The sequence below is a fragment of the Phyllobates terribilis genome, unplaced genomic scaffold, assembly GCF_046119375.1.
Source record: "Phyllobates terribilis strain yellow unplaced genomic scaffold, ASM4611937v1 Scaffold_1__5_contigs__length_1240528914, whole genome shotgun sequence".
Taxonomy (NCBI): domain Eukaryota; kingdom Metazoa; phylum Chordata; class Amphibia; order Anura; family Dendrobatidae; genus Phyllobates; species Phyllobates terribilis.
The window spans coordinates 771260967-771286990 of record NW_027362761.1 but is presented as its reverse complement, the minus strand read 5'-3'; the positions used below and the strand labels follow the sequence as shown (position 1 = coordinate 771286990).

General features: G+C 44.4%; 1 protein-coding gene across 3 annotated transcripts in view; it reads left to right on the top strand.

Moving 5' to 3' along the window:
• The window catches only part of PSD3 (pleckstrin and Sec7 domain containing 3), a 902747-nt gene that overhangs the window by 420366 nt on the left and 456357 nt on the right, over window positions 1-26024 (top strand). The gene's annotated exons all lie outside the window — the stretch shown is intronic.

The following is a 26024-nucleotide window of genomic DNA, read 5'->3' as shown; positions in this document are numbered from 1 at the left end:
TTGCCGGCGTCGTCCCGCTCTGCGCTCCCTGTGACGACTCAGGGGAGCGCGCGGTGGAAAGACGTCACCGCGCCCTCTGACCTGAGACGTCACAGGGAGCGCAGAGCAGGAAGACAGTGGATCTGCGGAGGCACGGGGAGAGGTAAGTATCCGGCTGCCGGGGCCCTGAGCAAGCGGCAGAGAAGGGCGGGCGCTGACACCGCTCTCCTGCGCCCATAGCCCAGCGGGGTGCGCGACCGCCAGTGGGCCCCCCTGCCTGCTCAGGGCCCCGGCACTTGCCCGGGTGCGCCGGGTGCTGACGCCGGCCCTGCTCTGTGCGCTAAACAGCCTGGACTCCAGACCGCTAGTCTGTTACTATCAGTGAGATTTGTACAGCTGCTGCTCATGTGTTTAGTTCACAGGACATTGCATAGACTGAAGATGTTCTTGGAACATGCTTACCTTACATTCACAGAACACATTTCTCACTAACAAGACTATGGCTGGTAATTTAACTCTTCATTCTGAATAAAAGTAAAAAAAGGCTTTTTTAACAAAATAATATAATAATTCCATAAAAAAAGAAGTTTTGTGGGAAAAAATTCTGTATAAATGGCAGAATAAAATTGACGACAGAGCTTTTGATTATAGCACTATATTTCTTCTAGGATTTCATGCAATAACTCTGCATTTTAGGGGGCTCAGAAGTCCTCCCCAGTATGTATGCACTCTGCAGAGTCCATGATATTCGTGATCTGTGCCTTCCTCCGCCCCTGCCGCTGATTGATTGCTCTCTCTCTAATTTTATGAAGAAAACCATCAGTCAGTATTGAGGAAGGAGGCACAGATCATGAATACCAAGGACTCAGCGCTGCAGGATGAAAACAACTACTGCGTGCAATCCAGAATTAATACTGCGTTAGTTTCTTTGCCACCAGTTTTATGTTCCCCCTAGATAGGGAAGTATAAAACTGGTGACATATTCCATTAAAACCTCTGCTTATTATGGGCCATGGAGTCCAGTGGGTGGTGCTGCTCAGTAACTGATAGCCTTTCCTGTGTGAGTGTTTACTTAGATAGCTATTAATAACTAGGACCGCTGTCACGGGTGTGTCGCCACGAAGATCGTCGCGATTACACAGCCTGACTTCTCGCAGCTGAGTTTTTGGTGCTTGGTGTTTTTCGGCAGGGAGGGAGTTAATTCTCTCTCTCTGTGCTAGACGAGGCCCAGCCTCGCCCAGCTGCAGTTAATTCTGCAGTATTGGGACTCCTTCAAATACCTGCCGTTCTGATAGGGTAGTTGTCGGTGAAAGCTTTTCATGCAGACTATCAGAGTGATACGTGGTATTGTGGAGTTAGGAGCGAAGTGTACTCGGTGTGGTTTTTTCCCTTCCTCGCTTTATTCTTGATCCCCTTACCCGTTGGTGTTCCCTCCGTTGTAGTGGTGTAAGTTTTTTGTATGCGAGGTGGTTTTTGGTTCGCCCCTTGTACTGTCTCGTTCGTCTTGTACTGTGTTTGGCATATACGGTCCTGTCCCCAATTGTTGTGATCGGGGTCCTTCTCAGGACTAGATTACTGAGGTTCAGGGATTCTCAGGAGGTAGGTTTACGCTGGTGGCCTGGACCTCTTTACCATCAACAGTACCTCCAGGTAGAGGGATTAGGCAGGGCCCCAGTGTAGGGTCAGCATAGGCTCCTGACCTCCTGAACGCCGAGACAGCGTGACATTTTCACCGACCACTGAAAGATTCTCTCCAGCCACCATGGATCCAGTAGCCAATATAGCTCGGCAGTTGCAGAGTTTGTCCTTGGAGCTGGCGGACGTTAAGTCCAAGGTTTTGTATCCCCTGGAGCAAGCCGGATCAGAACCCAAAGTAGCTCTCCCTGACAGGTTCACGGGGGGGCGGGACAAGTTTTTTGTTTTCCGGGAGGCATGTAAGTTGTACTTTCGGCTGCGGCCTCGGTCATCGGGGAGTGAAGAACAAAGGGTGGGAATAGTCATCTCGCTCCTTCAAGGGGACCCCCAATCTTGGGCGTTCTCTCTTCCCCCGGGCTCTCCGGACAGTGGATGGGTTTTTCTCTGCTCTGGGTCTTGTATATGATGACCCGGATCGGATCTCCCTTGCTGAATCTAAGTTACGTAGGATCCAGCAGGGAGATCGTCCTGCGGAGGAATTCTGTTCAGAGTTCCGTAGGTGGGCCACGGACACCCAGTGGAATGACCCGGCTCTTCGGAGCCAGTTTTGTCAAGGTTTATCTGACAAATTAAAGGATATGTTGGCACAGTATGACTCTCCCGCGTCGCTGGAAGCCGCTATGGCCCTTGCTATTCGCATTGACAGACGGCTTCGGGAGAGGTGCGGGATAACTCCACCCCCTGTGATGACTCCACCTTCTACATGGGTCCCTTATATGGAGGTTCCCCTGGTCAGTCCAGAGGAGCCTATGCAGTTAGGAGGGACATCCTTTCGGGGGAGGGGACCGGCGGTGCGCCACAAGACAGGAAGGTGTTTCTTCTGCGGGAGAAAGGGACATTTTATTGGGGGGTGTCCTTCCCGTCCTTCGCAGAGCAAAGAGTCGTCGGAAAACTATTGATCCCAGGTAGTGTGGTGGACGGCAATCTGGGAGTAGGTATTTCGTCCCTAGGTTCGTCTCAGTTTCTTGTACCGGCGGAGGTGGTGGTGGGTACGAGAACTGAAAGGTTATCTGTTCTTCTGGATAGTGGGGCCGGGGCTAATCTGGTGGACACTCGGTTTGCTCAGGTTCAAGGTATGCGATTGAGTGTGTTAGCTAAACCCATTCCCATATTCTCGATCGACGCCAGGCCGCTCGGTCAGGGAAGTTTTTCGCAAGCGGTGCATAACATAGATCTTCAGGTGGGGGCGATACATAAAGAACTGTTGTCTTGTTACGTGTTGGAGGGTCTTCCCACTCCTATTGTGTTGGGCCTTCCTTGGTTAGCTAAGCATAACCCGGTTATTAATTGGCAATCTAGAGAGATAAGCCAATGGAGTGAATTCTGTAAAAAAAACTGCATGAATACGGTCATCGGTACGGTCGCTCCTAGGGTCTTACCCCCATTTCTGGCTGACTTTGAGGATGTGTTCTCGGAAAGAGGGTGTCAGGAGCTACCTCCTCATCGCGTGTATGACTGTTCGGTAAAACTGCTTCCTGGGGTCAAGTTACCTAAATCTAGGTTGTATAATTTGTCTGGTCCGGAGAGGCAGGCCATGAAGGATTATATTTCAGAGAGTCTGGCTAAGGGGCATATTAGACCTTCATCTTCCCCGGTGGCCGCGGGGTTCTTCTTTGTGAAGAAGAAAGATGGTGGCCTACTCCCTTGCCTGGATTTCCGTGAACTTAATCGGATTATGGTCCGAGATCCGTATCCGCTCCCACTTATCCCCGATCTCTTCAATCAGATCGTGGGCACCAAATGGTTCTCTAAATTGGATCTCAGGGGGGCGTACAATCTGATTAGGATGAAGGAGGGGGATGAGTGGAAGACGGCTTTTAACACTCCGGAGGGACATTATGAGAACCTTGTCATGCCATTTGGTCTGACTAATGCCCCGGCGGTGTTCCAACACTTTGTTAATGACATTTTTCGCTGCCTGGTGGATCAGTTTGTTGTTATTTATCTGGATGACATCTTAATTTACTCGCCTGATCTTGTGTCTCATCAGGAGCATGTTAGGCAGGTGTTACAGATCTTGCGGGATAATAAACTGTACGCCAAGTGGGAAAAGTGTGTGTTCGCCGTTCAGGAACTCCAGTTTCTAGGCTTCCTGGTGTCAGCGTCTGGTTTTCGTATGGACCCTGGGAAAGTGCGGGCAGTTCTTGAGTGGGATCTGCCAGAGAATCTTAAGGCACTACAACGTTTTCTGGGGTTTGCTAATTATTACCGGAAATTCATTCGTAATTTCTCGTCCATGGTTAAACCTCTCACAGACATGACAAAAAAAGGGACGGATTTTTCTAGGTGGTCTGACAAGGCTTGTCAAGCTTTCTCCTCCTTGAAAAAATGTTTTGCCTCGGCACCCATACTCATTCAACATGATGCGTCACAGCCATTCATTGTAGAGGTAGACGCTTCTGAGGTAGGGGTAGGGGCAGTATTATCACAAGGTTCGTCTCCTGGTAAATGGCGTCCGTGCGCTTTTTTCTCTAAAAAATTGTCGTCCGCTGAGAGGAATTACGATGTCGGCAATAGGGAACTCTTGGCCATTAAGTTAGCTTTTGAGGAGTGGCGCCATTTTTTGGAGGGGGCTATCCATCCGGTCACCGTCATCACCGATCACAAGAACCTGCTATATCTGGAGTCCGCAAAATGTCTGAATTCCAGACAAGCTAGGTGGTCATTGTTTTTTACCAGGTTTAATTTTGTCGTCACATATCGTCCTGGATCAAAAAATGTAAAGGCGGATGCCTTATCTCGTAGTTTCCCTGGGGCCGGGAATACGGATGACCCGGTTCCTATCCTTCAGGAGGGGGTGGTGGTGTCGGCAGTATTCTCTGAGCTTGAGGAGGAAGTATTGGAGGCTCAGGGGGACGCCCCTGTTGGACTTCCTGGGAGACTGTTTGTTCCAGATCAGTTGCGACAAAAGGTGATCGAGGCACACCATAACTCAGCTTTGGCAGGACACCCAGGGAGTAAAGCAACTGTGGATCTCCTTTCGCGTCGGTTTTGGTGGCCTAATTTACATAGGGAGGTGGGAACTTTTGTTGCGTCCTGTGGGGTTTGTGCGCGCTCTAAGACCCCACATACCCGTCCGTCTGGGGCTCTCTTACCTTTGAAGATCCCGGAGCGTCCTTGGACTCATCTGTCTATGGACTTCATTACGGATCTCCCGCCATCTTCGGGTAAAACGGTCATACTCGTTGTAGTGGACAGGTTCAGCAAGATGGCACATTTTATCGCTCTTCCTGCTCTTCCTAATGCTAAAACTCTTGCGCAGGTGTTCATTGGGGAGATTGTAAGGCTTCACGGTGTACCCTCTGATGTGGTGTCTGATCGGGGGTCTCAGTTTGTGTCCAAATTCTGTAGGTTCATTTTGTACTCGGCGGGGGATGCATTTATCGTTTTCTTCAGCTTTTCATCCTCAGACCAATGGAAACATATCTCCGGTATTTTGCGTCAGAGAACCAGGAGTACTGGGCTTCTTTCTTACCTCTGGCGGAGTTTGCTCTTAATAATAGGCGGAGCGAGTCCACTGGTAAGTCCCCGTTTTTTGGGGCATATGGTTTTCACCCCCAGTTTTGTACTTTCAGTAGGGGGGGCTCTTCGGGGGTTCCTGAGGAGGAACGATTTTCGTCATCACTCGCTTCGATATGGAAAGGGTTGCTGTATAATCTAAGTTCTATGGGGAACCGATACAAACGTATGGCTGATAGGAAGAGCGTGTCTGGTCCGGACCTAAGTGTGAACGATCGGGTATGGTTGTCTACCAAGAATATAAAACTTAAGGTTCCCTCCTGGAAACTGGGTCCCAGGTTCATCGGGCCGTATAGGATCTGCTCTATAATTAATCCGGTGGCATTTCGTCTTGACCTCCCCTCTACTTTTAAAATTCACAACGTGTTCCACAGATCTTTGCTTAAAAGGTATGTGGCGCCGGTGATACCGTCACCTTTACCTCCTCCTCCTGTGGCGGTCAATGGTAACTTGGAGTTTCAGGTATCGAAAGTCACCGATTCACGTTTTAATCGCCGGTCCCTTCAGTACCTGGTTCATTGGAAGGGGTATGGTCCTGAGGAGAGGATGTGGGTTCCTGCGTCGGATATTAACGCAGACCGATTAATTCGGGCCTTCCACACGACTCACCCGGATAAACCTGGCCCTGAGGGTCCGGAGGCCCCTCGTAGAAGGGGGGGTACTGTCACGGGTGTGTCGCCACGAAGATCGTCGCGATTACACAGCCTGACTTCTCGCAGCTGAGTTTTTGGTGCTTGGTGTTTTTCGGCAGGGAGGGAGTTAATTCTCTCTCTCTGTGCTAGACGAGGCCCAGCCTCGCCCAGCTGCAGTTAATTCTGCAGTATTGGGACTCCTTCAAATACCTGCCGTTCTGATAGGGTAGTTGTCGGTGAAAGCTTTTCATGCAGACTATCAGAGTGATACGTTGTATTGTGGAGTTAGGAGCGAAGTGTACTCGGTGTGGTTTTTTCCCTTCCTCGCTTTACTCTTGATCCCCTTACCCGTTGGTGTTCCCTCCGTTGTAGTAGTGTAAGTTTTTTGTATGCGAGGCGGTTTTTGGTTCGCCCCTTGTACTGTCTCGTTCGTCTTGTACTGTGTTTGGCATATACGGTCCTGTCCCCAATTGTTGTGATCAGGGGCCTTCTCAGGACTAGATTACTGAGGTTCAGGGATTCTCAGGAGGTAGGTTTACGCTGGCGGCCTGGACCTCTGTACCATCAACAGTACCTCCAGGTAGAGGGATTAGGCAGGGCCCCAGTGTAGGGTCAGCATAGGCTCCTGACCTCCTGAACGCCTACTATGAGCTATATGTGTGGGTGCTCAGCATAAATGAATACACCCCCTTTGAAAAGTAAGATTTTAATTAATATCTCACTGGACACGAGAACAATTTCCAAAAAATTTAACAAGATTGAGTTTCATGCAACATTTTTTAACTTATAACATGAAAGTAAGGCTAATAATATAACTTTTATTACACAATCTTCAGTTTTACTCAAATTAGGTGATGCAAAAATGAATACACCCAACATTAAAAACAACTACATCCAGTATTTTGTATGACCTCCATAATTTTTAAGGACAACACCAAGTTTTCTATGCACGGGATGAAGAAGGTGGCGACATACTGCAACATCTAGCTCTTTTCATTCTTCAAGTATGACCTCTTTTACAGTCCTGGAAGCTAGATGGCGAAGAATGTTCAACTTGTCTCTTCAGAATTCCCCATAAGTATTCGGTTGGGTTTAGATCAGGAGACATACTTGGCCACTGAATCACTTTCACCCTGCTCTTCTGCAGAAAAACAACAGTGGCCTTAGATGTGTGTTTTGGATCATGGTCAAATTGGAAAAGTGCATGTCTACCAAGGGCACAGAGTGATGGTAGCATCTTCGCTTTTAATATAGCGCAGTAGTACATCTGTGAATTCATGATACCATCAATAAAAGGTAGCTTTCTGTCACCAGCAGCACTCATGCAGCCCTACATAAGGACACTGCCATCTCCATGCTTCACTGTAGGCACCATGCATTTTTCCTTGTACTTCTGATCTTTGCGAAACCATACAAGTTTGAAGCCATAAGTTCTAAAAACATTCACATGAAACACTCAACCCATTTTGACATATTACTACTTTAGGCAGCTGCAGAGAACTTGCATGTCAATTTTTCTTCAGAAGACACTCTTGTTTAGGCGTTGACTTCCGTGATCGGCCTATAGATCTCTGTGAGATGGTTGCAGTTTCATGTTTGTTACATTTTTGTATCACTTTTGCTACAGTATTCTGACTGATATGTAAAGCTTCTTCTTGTAGCCTTCACCTTTCTCTAGTAAAGAAATTATTTTCTTTCTCAGAACTTGTGACATTTCTCTTCCATGTGGTGCCATTGCTGGCAGAATGAAATGGGGAAGGGTTTTCTTTGTTAAATAATGCCCTTTTATAGCCAAATATCTGCTGGCCACCTGTTTAATGAATTCTTAGACTAACCTGTGGTTGAATTATTGTTAATTACAATTATGTAGTCTAAACTTTAGCTTTGCTCCTACGACTCTCATTGGGGTGTTGTCACAGGTGTGTCAGATGTGACAGACAGTCGCCCTGCAGTTGGTTGCAGAAGATCTCTTCGTTTGGCATTACAGACACCTTCTTAGCTGTTGCACTCTAGGACCCAGCGGCTACCTCCTTCCTGTTAATTGACAATTTGGCCTGGGTGTTTAAATAGTTTCACGTTGCAGCAGGAAGGTGCCGGTGATACTCACATGTTTCCTTAGGAATGCTTGGAGCTCTCAGACTGCTATCTTCCTCTGTGGTGCTAGGAGGACGCTTGGAGTTATCTCTCTGAAGTCGGCTAAAGCTAAGCTACTTTCCCCTGTGTTTGTCTCTCTTGTTGTCTTTAGACGTTTGTGGGGATCGACGAGTGCCCCCCCCTTCCCTATCCAGGGCCAAGTGCTAGGAAAATACAGGGTTTAGGTTCGCATGCGGCAATTGGTGAGGAACCAGTATAGGGACGTTAGTGGAGACAGGGTGATTTCAGATCAGCCTAGGAGGTCTCCACTCCCCCCCTTTCCCTAGAGTCTGGGCTCCCTTTCCCCCTTCCCTTTGTGTTGCACTTAGTCTTTCACACACCTTGCGTAGCAGGTGTACACAATTTTGCAACATTGTTTTGAATGAATTTGTTAGGAAAATTACTTTTTCGAGTGTTCAAAATAACAAATCTTGTTTGCAGTCAATGGCTTACATTTGTGGGAGTATCTTGTAGAATAATATCCCACAAAAAATGTTGTTTCTGAAAGGAAACTAAAGGTTTTCTGACAAATATATTGGGGTGTCCTCATTTATGCTGAGCACTATATATATATATATATATATATATATATATATATATATATATATATATATATATAGTGGTCACATGTATGTATGTGTATGTATGAGTGTATATACCATACAGACCAAAAGTTTGGACACACCTTCTCATTTAAAGATTTTTCTGTATTTTCATGACTTTGAAAATTGTACATTCACACTGAAGGCATCAAAACTATGAATTAACACATGTGGAATTATATACTTAACAAAAAAGTGTGAAACAACTGAAAATATGTCTTATATTCTAGGTTCTTCAAAGTAGCCACCTTTTGCTTTGATGACTGCTTTGCACACTCTTGGCATTCTCTTGATGAGCTTCAAGAGGTAGTCACCGGAAATGGTTTTGAGTTCACAGGTGTGCCCTGTCAGGTTTAATAAGTGGGATTTCTTGCCTTCTAAATAGGGTTGGGACCATCAGTTGTGTTGTGCAGAAGTCTGGTGGATACACAGCTGATAGTCCTACTGAATAAACTGTTAGCTGCTTTTTTCTTGCCATAATACAAATTCTAAGTAAAGAAAAACAAGTAGCCATCATTACTTTAAGAAATGAAGGTCAGTCAGTCCGAAAAATTGGGCAAACTTTGAAAGTGTCCCCAAGTGCAGTTGCAAAAACCATCAAGCGCTAAAAAGAAACTGGCTCACATGAGGACCGCCCCAGGAAAGGAAGACCAAGAGTCACCTCTGCTTCTGAGGATAAGTTTATCCGAGTCACCAGCCTCAGAAATCGCAGGTTAACAGCAGCTCAGATTAGAGACGAGGTCAATGCCACACAGAGTTCTAGCAGCAGACACATCTCTACAACAACTGTTAAGAGGAGACTTTGTGCAGCAGGCCTTCATGGTAAAATAGCTGCTAGGAAACCACTGCTAAGGACAGGCAACAAGCAGAAGAGACTTGTTTGGGCTAAAGAACACAAGTAATGGACAACAGACCAGTGGAAATCTTTGCTTTGGTCTGATGAGTCCAAATTTGAGATCTTTGGTTCCAACCACCATGTCTTTGTGCGACGCAGAAAAGGTGAGCGGATGGACTCTACATGCCTGGTTCCCACCGTGAAGCATGGAGGAGGAGGTGTGATGGTGTGGGGGGTGCTTTGCTGGTGACACTGTTGGGGATTTATTCAAAATTGAAGGCATACTGAACCAGCATGGCTACCACAGCATCTTTCAGCGGCATGCTATTCCATCCGGTTTGCGTTTAGTTGGACCATCATTTATTTTTCAACAGGACAATGACCCCAAACACACCTCCAGGCTGTGTAAGGGCTATTTGAGCAAAAAGGTGAGTGATGGGGTGCTACGCCAGATGACCTGGCCTCCACAGTCACCAGACCTGAACCCAATCGAGATGGTTTGGGGTGAGCTGGACCGCAGAGTGCAGGCAAAAGGGCCAACAAGTGCTAAGCATCTCTGGTAACTCCTTCAAGATTGTTGGAAGACTATTTCCGGTGACTACCTCTTGAAGCTCATCAAGAGAATGCCAAGAGTGTGCAAAGCAGTCATCAAAGCAAAAGGTGGCTAGAAAAATCTTTAAATGAGAAGGTGTGTCCAAACTTTTGGTCTGTACTGTGTATATATACAGTACAGACCAAAAGTTTGGACACACCTCATTTAAAGATTTTTCTGTATTTTCTTGACTATGAAAATTATACATTCACACTGAATGCATCAAAACTATGAATTAAAACATGTGGAATTATATACTTAACAAAAAAAAGTGTGAAACAAGTGACAATATGTCTTATATTCTAGGTTCTTCAAAGTAGCCACTTTTTGCTTTGATGACTGCTTTGCACACTCTTGGCATTCTCTTGATGAGCTTCAAGAGGTAGTCACCGGAAATGGTCTTCCAACAATCTTGAAGGAGTTCCCAGAGATGCTTAGCACTTGTTGGCCCTTTTGCCTTTACTCTGCGGTCCAGCTCACCCCAAACCATCTCGATTGGGTTCAGGTCTGGTGACTGTGGAGTCCAGGTCATCTGGCGTAGAACTCCGTCACTCTCCCTCTTGGTCAAATAGCCCTTACACTGACTGGAGGTGTGTTTGGGGTCATTGTCCTATTGAAAAATAAATGATGGTCCAACTAAACGCAAACCGGATGGAATAGCATGCCGCTGCAAGATGCTGTGGTAGCCATGCTGGTTCAGTATGCCTTCAGTTTTGAATAAATCCCCAACAGTGTCACCAGCAAAGCACCCCCACACCATCACACGTCCTCCTCCATGCTTCATGGGGGGAACCAGGCATGTAGAGTCCATCCGTTCACCTTTTCTGCGTCGCACAAAGACACGGTGGTTGGAACCAAAGATCTCAAATTTGGACTCATCAGACCAAAGCACAGATTTACACTGGTCTAATGTCCATTCCTTGTGTTCTTTAGCCCAAACAAGTCTCTTCTGCTTGTTGCCTGTCCTTAGCAGTGGTTTACTAGCAGCTATTTTACCATGAAGGCCTGCTGCACAAAGTCTCCTCTTAACAGTTGTTGTAGAGATGTGTCTGCTGCTAGAACTCTGTGTGGCATTGACCTCGTCTCTAATCTGAGCTGCTGTTAACCTGCGATTTCTGAGGCTGGTGACTCGGATAAACTTATCCTCAGAAGCAGAGGTGACTCTTGGTCTTCCTTTCCTGGGACGGTCCTCATGTGAGCCAGTTTCTTTTTAGCGCTTGATGGTTTTTGCAACTGCACTTGGGGACACTTTCAAAGTTTGCCCAATTTTTCTGACTGACTGACCTTCATTTCTTAAAGTAATGATGGCCACTCGTTTTTCTTTACTTAGCTGCTATTTTCGTGCCATGATACAAATTCTAACAGTCTATTCAGTAGGACTATCAGCTGTGTATCCACCAGACTTCTGCACAACACAACTGATGGTCCCAACCCCATTTATAAGGCAAGAAATCCCATTTATTAAACCTGACAGGGCACACCTGTGAAGTGAAAACCTTTTCTGGTGACTACCTCTTGAAGCTCATCAAGAGAATGCCAAGAGTGTGCAAAGCAGTCATCAAAGCAAAAGGTGGCTACTTTGAAGAACCTAGAATATAAGACATATTTTCAGTTGTTTCACACTTTTTTGTTAAGTATATGATTCCATATGTGTTAATTCATAGTTTTGATGCCTTCAGTGTGAATGTACAATTTTCATAGTCATGAAAATACAGAAAAATCTTTAAATGAGGTGTGTCCAAACTTTTGGTCTGTACTATATATATATATAGATAGATAGAATTATTTGATCCCTTGCTGTTTTTGTAAGTTTGCCCACTGACAAAGACATGAACTGTCTATAATTGTAAGGGTAGGTTAATTTTAACATTGAGAAGTAGAATATAAAAAAAAATCAAGAAAATCACATTATATAAATTAGATAAATTTATTTGCATTTTGCAGTGAGAAATAATTATTTGATTCCTCTGGCAAACAACACTTAATACTTGGTGGCAAAACCCTTGTTGGCAAGCACAGCAGTCAGACTTTTTTTGTAGTTGATGATAAGGGTTGCGCACATGTCAGGAGGAATTTTGGTCCACTCCTCTTTGCAGATCATCTCTAAATCATTCAGATTTTGAGGTTGTCGCTTGGCAACTCGGAGCTTCAACTCCCTCCATAAGTTTTCTATGGGATTAAGGTCTGGAGACTGGCTAGGCCTTAATGTGCTTCTTTTTGAGCCACTTCTTTGTTGCCTTGGCTGTATGTTTTGGATCATTGTCTTGCTGGAAGACCCAGCCTCGACCCATTTTTAATGTCCTGGCGGAGGGAATGAGGTTGTCACTCAGGATTTTACGGTACATGGCTCTATCCAGTCTCCCATTGATGAAGTGAAGTAGTCCTGTGCCCTTAGCAGAGAAACACCCCCAAAACATAATGTTTCCACCTCCATGCTTGACAGTGGGGACGGTGTTGTTTGGGTCATAGGCAGCATTTCTCTTCCTCCAAACACGGCGAGTTAAGTTAATGCTAAAGAGCTCAATTTTTGTCTCATCTGACCACAGCACCTTCTCCCAATAACTCACAGAATCATTCAGGTGTTAATTGGCATACTTCAGACGGGCCTGCACATGTGCCTCCTTGAGCAGGGGGACCTTGCGGGTACTGCAGGATTTTAAACCTTTAAGGCGTAATGTGTTACCAATGGTTTTCTTGGTGACTGTGGTCCCAGCTGCCTTGAGATCATTAACAAGTTCCCCCCATGTAGTTTTAGGCTGATCTCTCACCTTCCTCATGATCAAGGATACCCCATGAGGTGAGATTTTGCATGGTGCCCCAGATCGATGTTGATTGACAGTCATTTTGTATTTCTTCCATTTTCTTACTATTGTACCAACAGTTATCTCCTTCTCTCCCAGCGTCTTACTTATGGTTTTGTAGCCCATTCCAGCTTTGTGCAGGTCTATGATCTTGTCCCTGACATCCTTAGAAAGATCTTTGGTCTTGCCCATGTTGTAGAGGGTAGAGTCTGACTGATTAATTGAGTCTGTGGACAGTCTTTTATACAGGTGACTATGTAAGACAGCTGTCTTTAATGCAGGTATCGAGTTAATTTGGAGCGTCTAACTGGTCTTTAGGAGCCAGAACTCATAATGGTTTGTAGGAGATCAAATACACTGCTCAAAAAAATAAAGGGAACACTTAAACAACAGAATATAACTCCAAGTAAATCAAACTTCTGTGAAATCAAACTGTCCACTTAGGAAGCAACACTGATTGACAATCAATTTCACATGCTGTTGTGTAAATGGAATAGACAATAGATGGAAATTATTGCCAATTATCAAGACACCCTCAATAAAGGAGTGCTTCTGCAGGTGGGGACCACAGACCACATCTCAGTGCCAATTCTTTCTGGCTGATATTTTGGTCACTTTTGAATGTTGGTTGTGCTTTCACACTCATGGTAGCATGATACGGACTCTACAACCCACATAAGTTGCTCAGGTAGTGCAGCTCATCCAGGATGGCACATCAAAGAAGGTTTGCTGTGTCTGTCAGCGTAGTGTCCAGAGGCTGGAGGCGCTACAAGGAGGCAGGCCAGTACACCAGGAGACGTGGAGGGGGCCGTAGCAGGGTAACAACCCAGCAGCAGGTCCGCTACCTCCGCCTTTGTGCAAGGAGGAACAGGAGGCGAACTGCCAGAGCCCTGCAAAATGACCTCCAGCAGGCCACAAATGTGCATGTGTCTGCACAAACGGTTAGAAACCGACTCCATGAGGGTGGTATGAGGGCCCGACGTCCACAGATGGGGGTTGTGCTCACAGCCCAACACCGTGCAGGACTCTTGGCATTTGCCACAGAACACCACGATTGGCAAAGTCGCCACTGGCGCCCTGTGCTCTTCAAAGATGAAAGCAGGTTCACACTGAGCACATGTGACAGACATGACAGAGTCTGGACACGCCGTGGAGAGTGATCTGCTGCCTGCAACATGACCGATTTGGCAGTGGGTCAGTAATGGTGTGGGGTGGCATTTCTTTGGAGGGCCGCACAGCCCTCCATGTACTCGCCAGAGGTAGCCTGACTGCCATTAGGTACCTAGATGAGATCCTCAGACCCCTTGTGAGACCATATGCTGGTGCGGTTGACCCTGTGTTCCTCCTAATGCAGGACAATGCCAGACCTCATGTGGCTGGAGTGTGTCAGCAGTTCCTGCAAGATGACGGCATTGAAGCTATGATGTGGCCCCCCGTTCCCCAGACTTGAATCCGATTGAGCACATCTGGGACATCATGTCTCGCTCCATCCACCAACGTCACGTTGCACCATAGACTGTCCAGGAGTTGGCGGATGCTTTAGTCCAGGTCTGGGAGGAGATCCCACAGGAGACCATCCGCAACCTCATCAGGAGCATGCCCAGGCATTGTAGGCACGTGGAGGCCACACACAATACTGAGCCTCATTTTGACTTGTTTTAAGGACATTACATCAAAGTTGGATTAGCCTGTAGTGTGTTTTTCCACTTTAATTTTGGGGGTGACTATCCAGAATGCAGCTGCCAGGATCATATGTCTGTCCAACTGCTACACCGATGACCCCACCCTGTGCTGTCATTGCACTGGTTACCCATCTGCTATAGAGTACAATACAAACTCCTACATCTCCTCCTTCATCCCTGACTACCACCCTACTCTCCAATGCATTAATGTTTAAAACCAACATCCTTTATAATAATAATAATAATATTATAATAATCTTTATTTTTATATAGCGCTAACATATTCCGCAGCGCTTTACATACATTATCATAGCTGTCCCCATCGGGGCTCACAATCTAGATTCCCTATCAGTATGTCTTTGGAATCCGAACCTTCCACTCCCATCTCCATGTCTTCTCTTGTGCTGCAATAGTTTTCTGGAATGCACTACTTTCACGGGTAATCCGGTTAATTCCCAGTATCCACAGTTTTAAGCGTGCCCTAAAAACACATCTCTTTACACTGGCCTATCAGCTCAGTAATCTAACTAACTATTCCCTGTTCTCCCTTCCACTTCCATGCACTCAATAGCACTTTGTACTTGTACTTGTACACACACTGGCTGGTCACCGGTTCATGAAGCATTATGTGAATACTATATTTGTTATACTGCTGGCTGTACCATACAATATAAGCACTTTATTTTTACCTTTTGTGTCCCCCCATAATTATTAATAGTGAGCAGGGCCATCACTCCTCTTAGTATGTGTTGAACTATGAGTTACTCTGTAATGTCTTATTTTATTTGTACATTTTCACTCTGAATTGGAAAGTGCTGCGGAATATGTTGTCGCTATAGAAATAAAAATTATTATAAAAAATGATTATAAAAGTGTCCCTTTCTGCCACTTATTTTCAAAGTGGGCAAGCAAGTAATAAAAGTTCCTGTGATTTTAGGCTTTTGGCCATTTTTGTTAGAAACGGGAGAACCTTTGGTACTTTCTGGAGAAAATGATTACCAGTAATTGCAAGCAATGCAGCAAGGAATGAGATCCACTCCAGGTCTTCAGGCTGCGATGGTGTGTAGGAGGAGGGGGAGCAGTGCTGCAGCTGCTATTCAGTGCCAAGAAAAAAACATGTTCCTTTGTAGGGAACTTAAATGAACTAAAAATAGGTTACAGTGATGGTGTGGTGTAAAGCTGATCAGAAGTCTCATTTCCTACAAGCTTTAAGCAATATTTCTTCATGATAAACGTATCAATGAGGAAAATACGATGGAGTGATTCCTAACGTAAAAAAGATTCTTCCTTCTTCATTTGTCTTATTAATTCATTTGTAATTCTGCCTGAAGAAGGAGCCTGTGTGCTCCGAAAGTTTGCATATACAGTACAGACCAAAAGTTTGGACACACCTTCTCATTTAAAGATTTTTCTGTATTTTCATGACTATGAAAATTGTACATTCACACTAAAGGCATCAAAACTATGAATTAACACATGTGGAATTATATACTTAACAAAAAAGTGTGAAACAACTGAAAATATGTCTTATATTCTAGGTTCTTCAAAGTAGGGCTATTTGACCAAGAGGGAGAGTGATGGGGTGCTACGCCAGATGACCTGGCCTCCACAGTCACCAGACCTGAACCCAATCGAGATTGTTTGGGGTGAGCTGGACCGCAGAGTGAAGGCAAAAGGGCCAACAAGTGCTAAGCATCTCTGGGAACTCCTTCAAGATTGTTGGAAGACCATTTCCAGTGACTACCTCTTGAAGCTCATCAAGAGAATGCCAAGAGTGTGCAAAGCAGTCATCAAAGCAAAAGGTGGCTACTTTGAAGAACCTAGAATATAAGACATATTTTCAGCTGTTTCACACTTTTTTGTTAAGTATATAATTCCACATGTGTTAATTCATAGTTTTGATGCCTTCAGTGTGAATGTACAATTTTCATAGTCAAGAAAATACAGAAAAATCTTTAAATGAGAAGGTGTGTCCAAACTTTTGGTCTGTACTGTGTATATATATATATATATTTTTTTTTATTATTATTTATTTTTTTTTTTTTCTGGTTAGCCAATAAAGATATCACTCCGAGAATACTTTTGTCATTTTTGGGCATAAAAGTATTTCTAATGTAAAGAAGAAAATGTCTAACTTATCACCTTAATGGTAGATAACAAACACTATCTGTTTCCGTGGGGTCATTGAAAGAAAACATGGGGGCCGATCCACTATCTGTCTTTTTTTAAGTCACTTTTCTTTTTTAATCTTGTGATTTTCACTGACGGATACTGTGCTAAGTTGGTTAAAGTATAGAAAAGTAAATCTATACATACCTGTATGGCCATAGTAGAGGTCTGATTGCAGAAAAAAGCGCTTTAATCAATTCTATTTTGTACATGCTTGGCATCCGGGGGACGCCAAGCAATCCCCGCATATGTACTTATTACTCCCCCAAATCCCCGCCTATATGCTTATTATTCCCCCAAGTCACCACCTCTCTGCTTAATTATCATATCCCCCCCCCTCCACTGCACGTCACATGGCCCTGTGACGTGCACTGTGCTCCCTGACTTCCCGGGCATGCACAAAGCCCGCTCACATAGAGCTCACATAGAGCGCGCTTTGCTTCATCCCGGCCTGTCTCTCTGTGCACTGCGCTGCAGGGTTCTATTGCGCAGGCGCCAGGAAGTGTCAGTGACTCCCCGGCGCCTGCGCAATAGAAACCTGCGGCGCAGTGCACGGAGAGACGGGCCAGGATGAAGCAAAGCGCGCTCTATGTGAGCTCTATGTGAGCGGCGTGAGCTCTATGTGATCGGCGGTTTGCGCATGCTCGGGAAGTCAGGGAGGACAGTGCACGTGCAGGGGAGGGGGGGGGATATGATAATTAAGCATATAGGTGGGGATTTGGAGAAATAATAAGCACATAGGCGGGGATTGCTTGGCATCCCCGACACCAAGCCTGTACAAAATAGAATTGATTAAAGCGCTTTTCTCTGCAATCAAACCTCTACTATGGGCCATACAGGTATGTATAGATTTACTTCTCTATACCCTGTATGGCCATAGTAGAGGTCTGATAACGCTAAAGTGGTGACAGATTCCCTTTAACCATTTTGGCAATTTTTATAGCAAAAAGTCACGTTTTCCAAAATGCTGCAAAAAAATTGCTGGCATACAGAAAATCACTCCAAAGGAGGACTTGAGTACATTTGCTACAAATTTTGCAACTATTTGAAAAGTCACATATAATGAATCAGGTGAGAACATCCGGAAACCCTAAAACTCGCCCACAGTAGCGAACTAAAAAAAACAAACAGACCAACACATATAATAATAGACTTTAAAAATGGCACAAATGGAATGATGAATTTGGTGCAAATTAAAAAGAATAAAAGGCTCATCACACCAAAAACTTGAGAAAAAACAGACACAACTGCAATAATGAATCCGGTCGATGATCTGTTTGTTCTCAACCCATCCAGAGCACTATCAGCGAAGTCATCCACAGCATCAGATGACCCTTATCAGCCAATCGGCAGCACTATAACCAAACCCACGAATAAAATCTATTTGAGAAGTATGCTAGTGTGCTAAAGGGGTATTTTGAAGTTATTAAATTACTTTAAATAGTTAGACATATTGAAAATAAATCTTCCTGCCCCCCGCCTAAAAGGCACAACTGAAACTAGAGCTGGTCATTCCCTCCTCTTTCAGGTTGTATTCACACATCCGTGTGAAATGTCCGTGTACGGCCCGTTTTTTAATTATCAGATAGCACACAGACCGATTTTGGTACAATGGTCGTATGCAGATATCCATTAAAATTATGGTTCCTTCTAAGAAAGAAATCCTCAAGACTCTGAGCATGTACTATTCTGACCTGATTTTGAGGATCAAAATCGACCCTGACCCAATAAAAAATTGGACAGCACAGAGACATATTAAATGGATGTGTGAATGCAGCTCTAACCCTAAGTTTCTGCTTCAACTTTTCTTCCTTCCTTCTCAATAGAGCACAGATTTCTAATTGTTGAAGGGGTTATCAGGGACTAATTTATTTTTTACTATTGGCATAAGAACAGGTAGGTAGTTGCTAACTACCTGCCTGTTCTGCCCAGTGCTGATCTCTGCTGGCTCAGAGTGGTCACAGACCGCTCCTACCGGCGATTCTATGGCTTCTGCTAACATCACGTTGACAGAGCAGGTTATTCTCTTCCGCTCTGCTCTGTTGACAGGGCATGACTGCAGATATCATGCTGATTGACAGCCAGCTTCCCGCTGCCTAAGGCCTCTTTCACACGTCCGGATATGTCTGGTACTGGAAAAACCAGTACCGTAGATATCCGTGTCCGTGTGTATGATACATGTGGCAACCGTGTGCCGCCCGTGTGCCACATCAGTATTACACATACTGGCACCTGGAAATCAGCAGTACAGTTAGCGCTGTTCCCATGCACTGGGTGCTGAAGGAATCTCTCCTCATTGTCCCCTGCCGGCGCTGCGATCAGCGCCAGGAGGGGGCAATGGTGAGACTAGTAGTCTGTTCCCGTTGTGTCCAAAACCTGTTAAAATAAGAATAAACTAAAAAAATCCTTATACTCACCTGTCCGAATTTATCCCCCGCTGTAATCCATCTGACTGCTCACGCTGAGGTTCCAGGGAGAATGACTCACTTCAGCAAGTGGGCCTCTACTCTGTGCTGAGCTCACCGAGTTTTGTCCTGTCACTCACTGAGCTCAGCACAGTGCAGGGGCCCGCTCGCTGGAGCGAGTCATGCTCCTCGGCATGAGTGGTCAGATGGATTACAGCGGGGGACACCTTCGGACAGGTGAGTATAATGATTTTTTTTTATTTTATTCTTATTTTTACACCAGGGCACAGTGGGAGCAGAATACTACTCTCAACATTGTCCACTGCTGGCGCTGATTGCAGCGCCAGCAGGGGACAATGATGAGGGCAGCGTTCAGCACCCGGCACTTTGGAACAGCGCTAACTGTACACTGATTCCCAGGCGCCGGTACATGGCGGAACGTTTGTCCGTTTGTTATCCATGTGTCATCACTGTGCACGTGTGTGGGACGTTTTGCGTGTTTTGTCCATGGACACACGGTCCGTGGAAACACACTAACATGTGCACAGACCCGTTCATTTGAATGGGTCTACGTGTGTCCGTGCCTCCAGTACTTGTAGAAACGGACACCACACATACTCGAAACACGGACGTGTGAAAGAGCCCTAACTGTGGGAACCCGGCTGTGAATCAGCATGACGGCAGTCAAGCCCTGTCAACAGAGCAGTCTGGAAAAGGAAGAGTTGCTCTGTTAACATGAAGCAGCAGAATTGGCCGCAGGAGCGGTCAGTGACCACTATGATCTGGTGCCAGGTAGAAACTACCTGACTGTTAGTTCTTATGCCCATAGTCAAAAAATAAAATAGTCCTGGATAACCCCTTTAAGGTAAGATATTTATTTATTTCTAGCAGGTTCTACACTATGTATAATAATGAAAAGAGAAATCCAAGCACTAGAAAAAGTAATATTGTGCAATATTGCATTTATTACAGAATGCAAAACTCTATCCTTGAACATGGATTATATCACTGTTAATTTGCATTTTTGAACTTGAATGTGACCAAGGTAATATACAGTACAGACCAAAAGTTTGGACACACCTTCTCATTTAAATATTTTTCTGTATTTTCTTGACTATCAAAATTGTACATTCACACTGAAGGCATCAAAACTATGAATTAGCACATGTGGAATTATATACTTAACAAAAAAGTGTGAAACAACTGAAAATATGTCTTATATTCTAGGTTCTTCAAAGTAGCCACCTTTTGCTTTGATGACTGCTTTGCACACTCTTGTCATTCTCTTGATGAGCTTCAAGAGGTAGTCACCGGAAATGGTCTTCCAACAATCTTGAAGGAGTTCCCAGAGATGCTTAGCACTTGTTGGCCCTTTTGCCTTCACTCTGCGGTCCAGCTCACCCCAAACCATCTCGATTGGGTTCAGGTCTGGTGACTGTGGAGGCCAGGTCATCTGGCGTAGCACCCCATCACTCTCCTTCTTGGTCAAATAGCCCTTACACAGCCTGGAGGTGTGTTTGGGGTCATTGTCCTGTTGAAAAATAAATGATAGTCCAACTAAACGCAAACCGGATGGAATAGCATGCCGCTGCAAGATGCTGTGGTAGCCATGCTGGTTCAGTATGCCTTCAATTTTGAATAAATCCCCAACAGTGTCACCAGCAAAGCACCCCCACACCATCACACCTCTTCCTCCATGCTTCACGGTGGGAACCAGGCATCTAGAGTCCATCTTTTCACCTTTTCTGCGTCAAACAAAGACACGGTGCTTGGAACCAAAGATCTCAAATTTGGACTCATCAGACCAAAGCACAGATTTCCACTGGTCTAATGTCCATTCCTTGTGTTCTTTAGCCCAAACAAGTCTCTTCTGCTTGTTGCCTGTCATTAGCAGTGGTTTCCTAGCAGCTATTTTACCATGAAGGCCTGCTGCACAAAGTCTCCTCTTAACAGTTGTTGTAGAGATGTGTCTGCTGCTAGAACTCTGTGTGGCATTGACCTGGTCTCTAATCTGAGCTGCTGTTAACCTGCAATTTCTGAGTCTGGTGACTCTGATAAACTTATCCTCAGAAGCAGAGGTGACTCTTGGTCTTCCTTTCCTGGGGCGGTCCTCATGTGAGCCAGTTTCTTTTTAGCGCTTGATGGTTTTTGCAACTGCACTTGGGGACACTTTCAAAGTTTGCCCAATTTTTCGGACTGACTGACCTTCATTTCTTAAAGTAATGATGGCTACTTGTTTTTCTTTACTTAGCTGCTTTTTTCTTGCCATAATACAGATTCTAACAGTTAATTCAATAGGACTATCAGCTGTGTATCCACCTGACTTCTGCACAACACAACTGATGGTCCCAACCCCATTTATAAGGCAAGAAATCCCACTTATTAAACCTGACAGGGCACACCTGTGAAGTGAAAACCATTTCCGGTGACTACCTCTTGAAGCTCATCAAGAGAATGCCAAGAGTGTGCAAAGCAGTCATCAAAGCAAAAGGTGGCTACTTTGAAGAACCTAGAATATAAGGCATATTTTCAGTTGTTTCACACTTTTTTGTTAAGTATATAATTCCACATGTGTTAATTCATAGTTTTGATGCCTTCAGTGTGAATGTACAATTTTCAAAGTCATGAAAATACAGAAAAATCTTTAAATTAGAAGGTGTGTCCAAACTTTTGGTCTGTACTGTATTTTATATGGTTGCATCGTGTTTCCTTCTGGTTCTTGGATTGTTCTTTGGTTTCCTTATACTCTCTAAAAACATACAAATGGCTTCCTAGTAAATGACTCTAGTGTTCTTTTAAATTACGCTGAAGACAGTGCGGTAGTTTACATTGCATTACAGGAGCTCAGCAAAGTAGTTGGTTATGTGTTTCCTGCAAAGAAACATATCCACATTAATGCTTTAAAGGGAATTTGCACCAGTGTTTTTCACCTAATCTGAGAGCAGCACAATGTAGGGGCAGAGACCCTGATTCCAGCTATGTGTCACTTACTGACCTGCTTGCTGTAGTTTTGATAATCTGCTGCTGACAAAATAGTATTGTTATCACTAGAGCAGGGTTCCCCAACTCCAGTCCTCAAGGCCCACCAACAGGTCATGTTTTCAGGATTTCCTTAGTATTACACAGGTGATAATTGCATCACCTGCACAGGCAATAATTCCATCACCTGTGCAATACTAAGGAAATCCTGAAAACATGACCTGTTGGTGGGCCTTGAGGACTGGAGTTGGGGAACCCTGCACTAGAGCACTAGTACACCTTCTGTGTAGTAGTTCTCTATATTGATGAGTTCTGCATAACCCCACCCCCACTACTGATTTGGAGCTTTCTGCCTATGCACAGTATACAAAGAAATCTGTAAATCAGTGGTGTGTGGGGGGTTATACGGAGCTCTGTATTCAGAGAACTGCTAGATCTACATCAGATAAAACAATTTTTAACCACTAAGCAGCCCAGTAAATGATACATTGCTGGAATCAGGGTCTTTGACCTCATATCATGCAGTTCTCAGTTAGGTAACAAAAATCTGGTGATAGACTCCGTTTAAAAGCTACATCAAAGTCGTTCACTTTTTGCTTATGTGCTGATTTTGTTACAGAAAATTCTGCAGCTGAAAATGTGCTCCATTTATCTGAATGGGACAATTGCAGAACTTTCCACAAACAAATCCTTAGCAAATATACAACATGTGAACATACCCTATGGGTCTGTGCCAAATGAGCAATGGATTTTCGATTCGTCACTGCATATGAGATTTTAAGAAAATGATTGGCTGCGGATCTGAATGGATCTGTCACCGCAGATTCACCCTTAGTAATGCAAAGTGTGAAATGTGCACTGTATCTGTGCACTCAGCCTACAATATACACCAGGGAGCTTTTCCCAGCTAATTCTGTAGCAATGCCATAGGTCCTTATTCACTAGACACAGGCCAAATCTGTGTCCTTTCTGCTTCCCTCTGCCACTTGCATACGCTGTAACTGTATAGGAAAGTGTAGCAGACTGCTCTTTCCTAAACAGAGGGCTACTGAAAAGAAAAGTATATCATATGGTATACATTTCTTTGTAATGGTTCCCTATGCTGTACAGATGTTTCTGCACCCATCCTGATTGTGGCCACTGTGAGGTGCATACCTCCTGAGTGTATGCATCCAATAGTGGCCACAAATGCAATGTGCACCCAGACTAAACTGCATCACTTCTGCTTCAAAATCTGTTTGATTTTACTGCAGACTTTGGCACTGCGGGAGGTCTGCATCAGAAGTGTCCTGGGTGCCTTACTGGATTGCTGCAGTGACCTATGCATATAACTATATAGTAACATTTATTAAAGGACTTCTGCTTTACTCTGTGATATATGATTGTACATTTACATAGCACGGCGCTGAGCAAACCCAGCGGACAGGTCAGCCAGGGCACCTAGAAATATACTGCTGTTGATGACGTTTCTGGGTTGTTTTCTGCTGATGTCTGTGGAAATTCTTTTGGCCAGAACGGAGTCCTTAAAGGGGTAGTCCCATCTCCAAGATCCTACCACAACATGAAATAGGTATAATAATAATAATAATAATAATAATAATAATAATAAGAATAATATTAGCAAATACCTCCAATTAGAAATGGAATATAGTTCTTCTGATTTGCTGTCTTTCCTCATGTGCCGGCATTGCAGGACCTTAGGTATCCATGGTTACGACCACTGATATAGTGACAGTTAGTTTGCAAGTTGCAAATGGACCATGGATACCTAAGATCCTGCAATGCGTGCACATGAGGAAAGAGACATAGCAAATCGGAAGAACTATACTACATTTCTAATTGGAAGTATTTAAAGGGGTTTTTCCATGAACAAAACTTAATTTTAATCAATAGATCTTGGAATGATAATAACTTCTGCAATTGAATGTGTTTAAATAAAATGTTCCTGTGCTGAGATAATCTTATAAATGTGCCCCTGCTGTGTACTGTGTAATGGCTGTGTCTGACTGTGTCGGGACATGGTCTGATCATACCACATCTCCTGGGCAGGGGAGAAAAAGCGTATACAGACATTACAGCACGGGATCACAGCTGATTCTTTCTTCGAAGTAAAACATTGCTGAAAAACAGGCAGGAAAATATTTTACCTGACAAAAAGAATCAGCTGTGATCCCTGCTGTAATGTCTGTATAATCTTTTGCATCCTCCCCTGCCCAGGAGATGTGGTATGATCAGACCATGTCCCGACACAGTCAGACACAGACATTACACAGCAGGGGCACATTTATAAGATTATCTCAGCATAGGTACATTTTATTTAAACACATCCAATTGTGGAAATTATTATTATTCCAAGATCTATTGATTAAAATTAACTTTCGTTCATGGGAAAACCCCTTTGAGTTATCGAACTGCTTTCTACGTTCTGCAATACCTTACTTAAAAAGTACCCATCGTTATAGTTTTATTTCAGAAATCAAATGTAAACACATTACAAAGTTTCTTATTTTCATACCTTTTGAGAGAAATCCCCTCCTTTCTCCCACTTGACTGATCTTTCAATCTCAATTTCTCGGGTAATATTTGTCTTCAGTGAAAACAGACTTTCCCATTACTGACATAGGGAATTACAGTTTGTGCTCATAAAGTTTTATGGATAACTGTAACTGTCGTTACAGGAGACCATGCAGCAGAATGTCTGTATCTGTCTCTATCTACTTCCTGCATAGAATTTTAAAAGCACCAACTGTCACCTATCTCGGTAATTGGAAAATCTGTTTTCACTGAATTCAGATTTTACCCATGAATTGAGAGTAAGGCCACGGCCCCACTATCAGTATTTGGTCAGTATTTTTTCTCAGGAGTGTGAGACAAAACCAGATGAGGAACAACCAGAGAAAAGGTATAATAGAAACAAGTGCACCAATTCTGCATTTATCACCCACTCCTGGTTTTGTCTCCCACTCCTGAGGAAAAATACTGACCGAATACTGACCAAATACTGATAGTGGGGCCGTGGCCTAAAAGATTAGTCCAGGAGGAAGTTGCTTATTTTCATGTGTACTATTGGTTCATGAAATAAAAAATAAAATGATGGTTACTTTTTAAAAGGTCCGTCCCTTCAAAAGCCCTGTATTGCATTGTAGCTAAAACATGCAGGCAGGGGAACAAAGTGGATCAAAGGACTTTTAAGGGGATGTGCAACCTTTTTTTCTTTTTACATGGACTTGAGATCCCGGAGTGCGAGTTTACAATGTACTGTGTGGCAGGTAATTATATACCAGTGCCTTTGAGATTTTTGGTGCCAATTTTATTTCCTTTATTATAAATTAGCCTACACTTTTCCTGATCCTGCTAATCCCTAAATGTGTTTTTACTTCACTCCCTGTGACGTTTCGTTTGAGGGGAGTCTCAAACGATGCATCATCAGGAGGCTGGGGCTGCAGTTACTTCTCCCTCCTATCACCTCACCTGGAACACGATGTCATCAAGGGGCGGAGTTGCAGTTACTTACCTCTTACCAATTTCTTTCATTGCCGCCCTTGGAATATGTGCTGAATCCATGGCGCTGAGAAGTGATTGAGACGCAGGCAATCTGTTTCTGTCCCCGCAGGCTGCAATCTCTTACTGTGAAAGGAGACGTTATCATGGGATGGTGATAAAAGCAGTAGCGCTGCTCCCAAATGACAATTAATTAATGGGCAGTGATGAACGCAGAGTCAGTGACAGCAGTGCCGCACCACAGGTTCTATCACCACCTCCTGATGACATTTTGTTTGAGGGCTGTGATAGAAGCTGTGGGGTGGTACTCCCGTCACTCACCCAGCCTCTATCACCGTCCCCTGATGACATCTCCTTTCACAGTAAGAAGCTGCGGCTAGTGGTGACAGAAGAAGATTTCTGGCGCTTTGGTCACTTCTCCTACAGCTTGTATCAGTGCCTTTGATCCAGGACTCTCCAGGACCCTCTTCAGAGAGTAGCGATGAATGAATCTGTAGTAA